At 34.9% G+C, this 8310-nt stretch overlaps 1 pseudogene; it reads left to right on the top strand.

The window, feature by feature from the left end:
- The first annotated feature begins 7530 nt into the window (after positions 1-7530).
- LOC102528030 (cytochrome c oxidase subunit 7A2-like, mitochondrial pseudogene) lies at positions 7531-7872 on the top strand (annotated as a pseudogene).
- The last annotated feature ends 438 nt before the right edge of the window (positions 7873-8310 follow it).

Raw genomic sequence — 8310 nt, 5'->3', positions numbered from 1 at the left:
CAGTTCTAGGTAGCATCAAGTAACCAGGGATTGGAGAAAAGCCTGACACTTCTCACAGCCTATTACTATCTGTCCTCCAATAATCATTTCTCAAGATTTCAGCCCTTTGTCACGTTTTCCTCTCTAAATAATACTGTATGTTATAGCCTTAGGAAGACATACCCATTCTCATAAAAGATTTTTCTGCACAGATGTTCTATTATCAGATTAAACTCTATAAGTACAGCTCTAAATGAATCATTGCCAGTAACAGCCCCTATGGAAAATAGACGAGGTCTCCTTGTATGTCTGTAAATCAGCACCGACATTCACTCACTTTTTCAGATTGGAAACCTTGAAATCTTTCTTTTGTTCTTTCTTTCAACCAATATTTATTGAGCATTTACCATATGTAAGACATTGTACAAAGCACTGGGAAGTCTTATTTATCTAATCCTGTCCTTTTTTAAAAAACGTCCCCTCCCTTTGTATATTCTCCCCAGTGCTACCATCCTGTTTCTGTTTATCAGTCCTTCATGCCTGATTGCTGTCTCAATGTCTGTAATATAATATTTCACAAGTTTTCTCTTGATCCAGTTTTGATATCATGGCTAAAAACACTCAATTCCCCTTCACTAGCAGTTTACTAAGTCCTCACCTCCAGCTTCTTCCCTTATCAGGCTGTCAGTCTGGGGCCAGGTACCAAATACCTAGAAACAGACCCCTGCCTTGGAGCCAGGGAAATTATTCAAATTAGGAAGTTAATGAAGTCTAGCTACCCACTTCTCTCCTTCCCATGTATAAGCTAGCCACCTTCTACAGCTCCAGCTTGTTTTTACCATGTCCCCCAGCATAAGCACTTACAAATGAATTATCTCTAAATGTAGAGGAAACTGGCCAGAATGAAATTCAGGTTCACATAATCTGGGAAATATTCAACATTAAATTAACATCTGGTATTAATTTTAGTTTAGGCATGTTGGTTTAATTGGTACAGACACATCTTTGAGGTCATCAGCATTGAATATGGTACTTTTATTGTACTGTTTACTGAAGGTTAATAGCTCTATTGCAGTTTGTTAGCAAGAAACATTAACTTGGTATGATGATGTTTTCATAAGTTATAAAATAGAGGTGAATGAGATTAGAGTTTTCAGGTGAACTCTTTACGAATAATTATGTTTTGTGTATGTGTATTTAAAATAGTTTCTCCATGTTTTTTTTTTTTTGGTAACTTGAAACTTTAGAGTTTTGCTAATTTAAGTCAAATTATGAGGATTGACTGACTATCCAGATCATTTCAAATAAGATAAATACTGGAACTTTAATTGCTAAACAGGTCTAAGTTTACCTACATTTGTCTACTTATGAGAAAAAAACTAAAGACATTTGGGTTTATTAGACACATGTCTTATACCACATTGAGGAAAGAAATTATGCTATGAGAAAATGTATAGTTCTAGAGGTTATGAAATACATTCATATGTTTGCAAATCAGGAAATTCTGGTATGACAAATAGTTCACAATTAATTGCTTCTTGGTTTTCATTTCTTGCTTCTTCTTTGGGTTAAAATTGCAATATATGTAATTAAAGCTACTGGGATAATAAAGGAAACATTTCACTATGCAAGAAAATTAAGATATGTGTTTTCAGTAAAAGAAATTGTATAAGGAATGGAAATGCATTTTGTTAAGAAAAAAGAAAGTAATTTTGTCCTGGAGCGAGAGAATGAAAGAAAAAGCATAGGATAAAATCTGAAAGTAAAAAGAGTTATAGAAGGTTTGTGGAAAAGGAACTCTGAGAAAAGAGTTTTGTACATGGTGAGGACTGGTTAAGATTAAAATAAAATTTAATTGAGTAAGTAAATTTTAATATTAAAAGTAAGCTGGTACAAAACTAGAATTTGGTTTTCTCTCTGTGTTAGAAATTTCTTGGAATATTGATCTAATTTTAATAACAGATTGTAAAGTTTCCTTACCTCCTTTTGAATAATTTGTTGGAACTTTCCATATAAAGATAAAAATCTATTATTGTCACTTTTGTTGAATGAATAAGTCTTGTTTCACAGTGACTCATTATCGTAATAGACCAAGTGTTTTAAAATCTTTTAATATCTTTGACAAACTTAACCAGGTCAAATTCTAAATAAAAATTGTTTGACCTCTAGTTAACTTTGAGATGCTTCAAAGGACCCCTGAAATTTCTCAAAAAGAGATATTAAACTAATTAGGTTTATTTGGTATGTTAAATTACATGGGAAACATTGTCAAATAAGTGGTGATAAAACCTTAGGTTACCTAGTATGAGTAAATGTCATTAATATAGATACTCCAAAATTTGCATGGAATTCCTAAACACCTGATGTGTCTTACTTAGTATAATGTTATTTGTCACAATTCTAGTTATCTTAAAATGTTACGTCACAGAAATAACCAAGTTTATTGTTAATTGCATCATAATCAGATCTTTAACCATACCATTTTAAGTCATTTGCCATTTATAGAAAATCATTGTTTTACTCTGATACTTTCATAAAATGAAATCTTCAAGAGGATACATAAAAAGGACTTTTTGACAAATATAAGTTTCTGATGACTTCTAGATCATACCACTGAATTGAGTAAGAAATTACAAATCTCTAATGAAAAACCTGATGACTTAATCCAGCTCAACAGGAATTAATTACATGGGGCTGAATGAACTAATAAATATGATTTATAATTTTATGACTTTCTGTCTGAAATAGTCCTGGCTATTAATCTTTGTTTTCCAGAAAAATCTTTCGTCTTATGCTTACTATGACCCACAACAAGCTGATAAAGTATACCTTTGTAAATGAAGATGAAATATTTATCTTTTTCTCTCTACCTGAGCCCTCCAGAATTTGGCTTCTCCAGCTGGCTCCCCTCTGGACTTGATGGCTTATTGCAACCAGATTACAACTAGTTATACTAATCACTGTTTTAATTTGTTCTCTCTGTTGTTTTCAAATTGGTTATGCTTTGTGTCTCTGCTCTACTATGACCTTATAAATGTTACTAGCTATGCCACTTACATCCTGTCTATTTTATATGACTGTTATCTCTTGCACTATCCAATGTGTAACCAGGCCTCTGACAAAATCAGTAATGGCTAAAGTATGTGTGTATATACATATACATACGTACATAGATATATATATACATATATATATATATATATATATATATAAAACTATATATAGGATAACTGTGGTAGTGCTAGATATGAGGAGAAGTGACAAGCGAAAACATTTCCTGGATCATAATAAACTAGTAAAACAGACCATCTAGAGAATTTCCAGTTATCAACAGGGCCTAATCCAAAAAATAGCATATTGGCTGGCCTAAGCAACAAAGTCCTCGTCTGATCTAGGAATGAGGGTTCCTAGTGCTGAGGGACAAATTGGTCATGAAATGCCACCTAAGCCTTGGTCGAATTTATGACCAAGAGGGGACCTTGTGGACAAAAATGTTACCTGCCATTTCAGTAAACAAAGGATGTTGCCCACCGTTCTATTAAACAACAAATGTTGCTTGCCACCAAGCCATCAGCCACCACAGCTGCCCCTGATGGTGTGTCCTGAGGGGAATTCAGATGGAGAAAAACAGGATACTGGTCCTAGATAGTTAAGATGTATATCTAAGGAATAATTTCAATGAGCCCAGAGGCTTGCATCTTCCCACACATAGAAAAGCACTAAAATTATTAACTTGAGATGTCTGGTTTTTGTGATTAGCAGTAATGTTTTCATGTTTGACTATCTAGGTTGTTTTTTCTTTTTTTCCCCAGTGAAATTCCTATATATCCTGGCTCTTCCCTTACCTCTTTGGAGTAGTTCCTTGGAGCTGTCTGAAAGGCTGTCTCCCAAACTATAATCCTCAGTAGTTTTCCCAAGTAAAACATCACTCGCAACTTTTAGGTTGTGCATTTCCCTTCAGTCAACACCCCCATACTATTATTCTGTGATTCAATTGATTTTAATAAGTCTTCAATCGAAAGTCAACATACTATTAATTTTCTTAAACTGTCAGACTATCTAATTAAGAAATGTCAAAGAGATCATCCTGCCACAAAAATTACCTTCTTAGTTCCTCTTTTATTCAGTTGAGAATAAACCTGTTAAAAGGCATATCACTATGATACGTCTCTAGTGAAATAAACCTAAGTGTCACCTTTTACTATCAGGAGGTAAGCCACATATTTCTTTATATAGACTGAAAAAATGTTTCTGAAAAAATTCTTTCACTTAATCCAAACTGGTTAGGAAGAGAAAGACAACAAAACAGTGACTGGGAGTGGGGGAAGACAGTACTGGAGCAAGGTGCTTGAAACAGTCTAATATCAACTACAGTGAATCTCATTAAAAAAGTTTAGAATCAATACAGACTAGTCAACTCCATCTGTCAGCTCAGTCTTTGCAGGGTGTCAGTGGCAACGGGGAAGGGGGATTCACAGGGACAATAAGTGTTGCCCTCAGATGTTGCATTGGTTATACCTAGGCAGTGAGATCAACTAGCTGTTTTCACAAAGAAAACCTAAGCAGGTTATATATGCTGAATCAGTGCTTTAATCTTCAGACTGTCACCTTATTCATCATTGTCACATAGAACACAGCTAGTTAATAACATGATATCCTTCCCCCACCTCATATCCCTGACTCTCCCCAAATACTGAAATGCAGGTTCTTAAAAATTTGAGAAGATACAGAAACCTATCATTGTCAGTACTAATTTTTTCCCCTCCTGAAATATATGAAGTACGTTTGGAATGTTTGCACTATAAAAATGGGCAAATTATATAGTGGAAAGTTGGTAACCTATTAATCTAAAAAGAAACTTCTTTAAGAAAAATTAATTGTTCCTGATGAAGATTACATAGGTGGATGCTTTAAAATGAGTTTTTGAAAGTGAAAGCATCAGTTTTTCTTCCATTACTATGACGGTTCTCATAGACAGAGGAAGACTATAATATGTAATTAGCCATTGTGAAAAAGAAAATGGTAACTAATAATTAAAGGTAAATGTGAAGTAGCCATTATACCCACATCTATTAAGATGACAGGGACATACTGCACTTTACTAGGTTCAAATGTTTTTAAAAATATTACCTAAAAATACACAACTGTTTATTTCATTGATATGTAGCCCATTGGCAAATTATCATAATGACAGTTAAGAATATTAAAACTAAATGATGTAAGTCATTAAAATGGATTAATCAAATTACTTTTTTGTTGTTTGGGTCCTTATCCTCACCCTAATAATATTCCAAGAAATCATTTATACTTAATGGAATGCAGTGATATCAGAGTATTATTGATTTTGTGCTTGAAAGTTTGGCCTGACTATAATTTTTATGCATCACAGTTATAGAGAAAGCAAATTGTTCAAGTTCTATTTCATTATATTCTACTAGAAAATCAATGCCTTACACATGTTGCAGAATATCTTTTCATAGCTCAACTACTTTATGAAAATGTCTTTGACCTCATAGGAGTAAAATATTCTTGATTATCAGTGAAAAATGTGCACTGTCACTTGCTTTTATAAATAGTACTTATTAAATTTCTGCAATATCTAGTCATATTCAAAGAAAGTTTTGAGCCACTGCTCCTACACATCAGGATGGGAGTAATTCTGGTGGGTTTTTTTTTAATAGAAATTCAAACAAACTTATTAAAATCTTAGGCTATTTAAATTATTCAACAAGGTTTGACTATGGAAATGAGAAGACAGAGTTATTTACCTGGTACACAAAAACAAGACACTGTGTTACCTGTGTCTTCTAGATGAAGCTTCTGTCATAGGGCTGTGTCTTTTGGGGTGTATATCCAGGGCACAGACAAGTAGTTGCCTATAAGACACTGTTTGATTAACACTAAAATGACTTTCCTGCCTCTAAAAATGGTTTCTCTTTCTACCTGGTAAAGTTGAGTTCTATTCCTTTGAATAAAACACTTATTTCCAACACTTAATGTTTAAAATAGAAATATGCTGAAGTGGTCATGGTATGGGTGCTATCATGTTTATATAATACAGTTAGTTTGTATAATACAATTTTAGATAGTTTTAGTTTATATTATGCATCTCTCTGTGATGTAACAAGATCAATACTATGCAGAAACAAGACTCTTGATTGTAACTTGAACAGTTCAGATTTCTTGCCTAATTCTTCATGACACGAGATTAGATCATATTCCCCTGTATCTCTGAAATAACCTTCATTACTAAAGACAATCTCATGTGTCTTTCTACCTTGCAACCTTTAAGATCCTGACAGAGATGAACTTTTCATATAATTTAAGCTACAACTTCATGCTACAGCTTTCTTTATTATTTAAGTCATTTGAGATGAAAATCTTTATTGAGTGAATGGTACAACTTTCTGTCTCCTTTTAAACATGAGATACTGAAACTAAAAGTTCAGTCTCCTACCACCTACTCATTTCCATAGTCAACCTCTTTTTTTTTCAATAATTTAGTGTATTGTCTCAGATTTTAATAAAATTGCTCAAAGTTAAAACAAACCACAGAGTAATCCCTCCTACCTCCAACCTAGAAACCCAGGTGTGGATTAGCACTGGCTGAAAAAATTTCCTTGGATATCACTAGTTGTTACTAATAATGTAAAATTACCATCATCAAGATTATTTATTTTATTGCAAATATCCTCATGGTATATTAAGATATATTGGTCCCTATATATACACACCATTTAATGCCCCAGCGAATTTTGCTTACTTTTTTGTTGTGGTTATTCTTTGACTGCTTAGTACGTATTTATTAAGAGCCTACAGATCACAAAGAATGGCAGAAAAATAAAACAAGGTCTCCTTCCTCAATGAACTTACAGAAAGTTGGAGTTTTGTCTTTTTCATTTATTTCTACCAATCTTTCCTATATCTTATAGATAGATCTTCAAAATGTGCACAAAGCAGACTTCCTAGTTGAATTCTGAATTACACAAGACAGCAAGGCAGGAGCAGTGTTAGCACCAAAACAATCCACAAAACAAAATGCTCTGTTGATCATATAGTCTTTTTTCTGTTTCCTCCTTATTTTCAACTACTATATTTTGCTATGGTCAGAGTGATTGCCTTTAGCAATTTCCTCCTTACTCCCACCCAATGCCCATCTTCCAAAACACTGCTGTGAAATGAGCTGGTCAGTGTTGTTGGGACTCTGCAAGAAATATACTCAGAGTGAGGACCTGGGATGGTCCTTTCCTGGCTACTTTACAGTACATTTATGGCAGACAATTCCTGCTTCATTTCAACCTTTTTTGCTTGTAATCAGGTTTTCAACTGTGTAGCGGAAAATATGGAATCTAGACGTCTGACTTCTTAGTAAATGAGGTATTAGTCTTTATTAGTCCATGGAGGGTGAGGTTCATTCAACAGCACACGTTTTGAGCATCTATTACATGAAAGGCGTTGTGTTAGTACTGTGGTAGGCGGCCGACTCTGCTCTCAAGGAGTTTATATTAGTACAGTGTGACACTCTTGCATAACTTGAAAATAGGGGCCGACATGTATTGCAAGTTTAGTGGCTTCACGCAGAAATTACCGGGAGCATGGCCTTCCGATGCTTATAGCCCTCAGGGATTAACGCCTGTGGTTTCCAAAGAAGCACCGCCTAGCATACTTGCCACACTAACTGAACTGAGTTCCAATTCGACTGCATATGATTATGCTGGAAAAACAAAGTTCCAGAGCCACAGAAGTTTTCTCCAGAAACCCGACGGTGTGCCCATCCACCTGAAACGAGGCCTGCCTGACCAAATGCTTCACAGGACCACCATGGCGCTGACGGTGGGAGGGCCCATCTACTGCCTGATCTCCCTCTACATGGCCCAGAAACAAAAGAGTTAGGCTGTTGAGGACTGGTTTGATTTTTGGCATAAACCCTTTGAATTTTCATGTTTCATTTTATTTCAGTAAATTTTGTTTTTACTTGAACGGCCTTTCTTAACATTTTTCATGAAAGTAGAAAGATATTAAGACAATATTTTAGTTTGTTCATAAAATGCACATGGTCTGTCAGAGCTCATTCGATAGCTAAAACTATTGTTTAAAGAAATGAATGCTGCCCTCCGCATCTGGGCTCCTGATTTTCTGGAGGTTCTGAATGAAGGTTGCACACAGGCTCATTAATGGCAGTCTGTGCTGAGGTTCTTGGGGACTACCAGTGGAGTTTTGAGCATGGGGTGGAGAAGCCTTTCTGGATTTGGATGTGACTGAGGAAGGAAGACAGAAGCCAAGGCCAGGCACATGAAATGAGATATCTGAGTTAGTAGTCACCTTGGGGAT

The sequence above is a fragment of the Vicugna pacos genome, chromosome X (genome assembly GCF_048564905.1).
Source record: "Vicugna pacos chromosome X, VicPac4, whole genome shotgun sequence".
Lineage (NCBI taxonomy): Eukaryota > Metazoa > Chordata > Mammalia > Artiodactyla > Camelidae > Vicugna > Vicugna pacos.
Note: the sequence above shows the minus strand (reverse complement) of the source record. Positions and strands in the feature narration are given on the sequence as shown.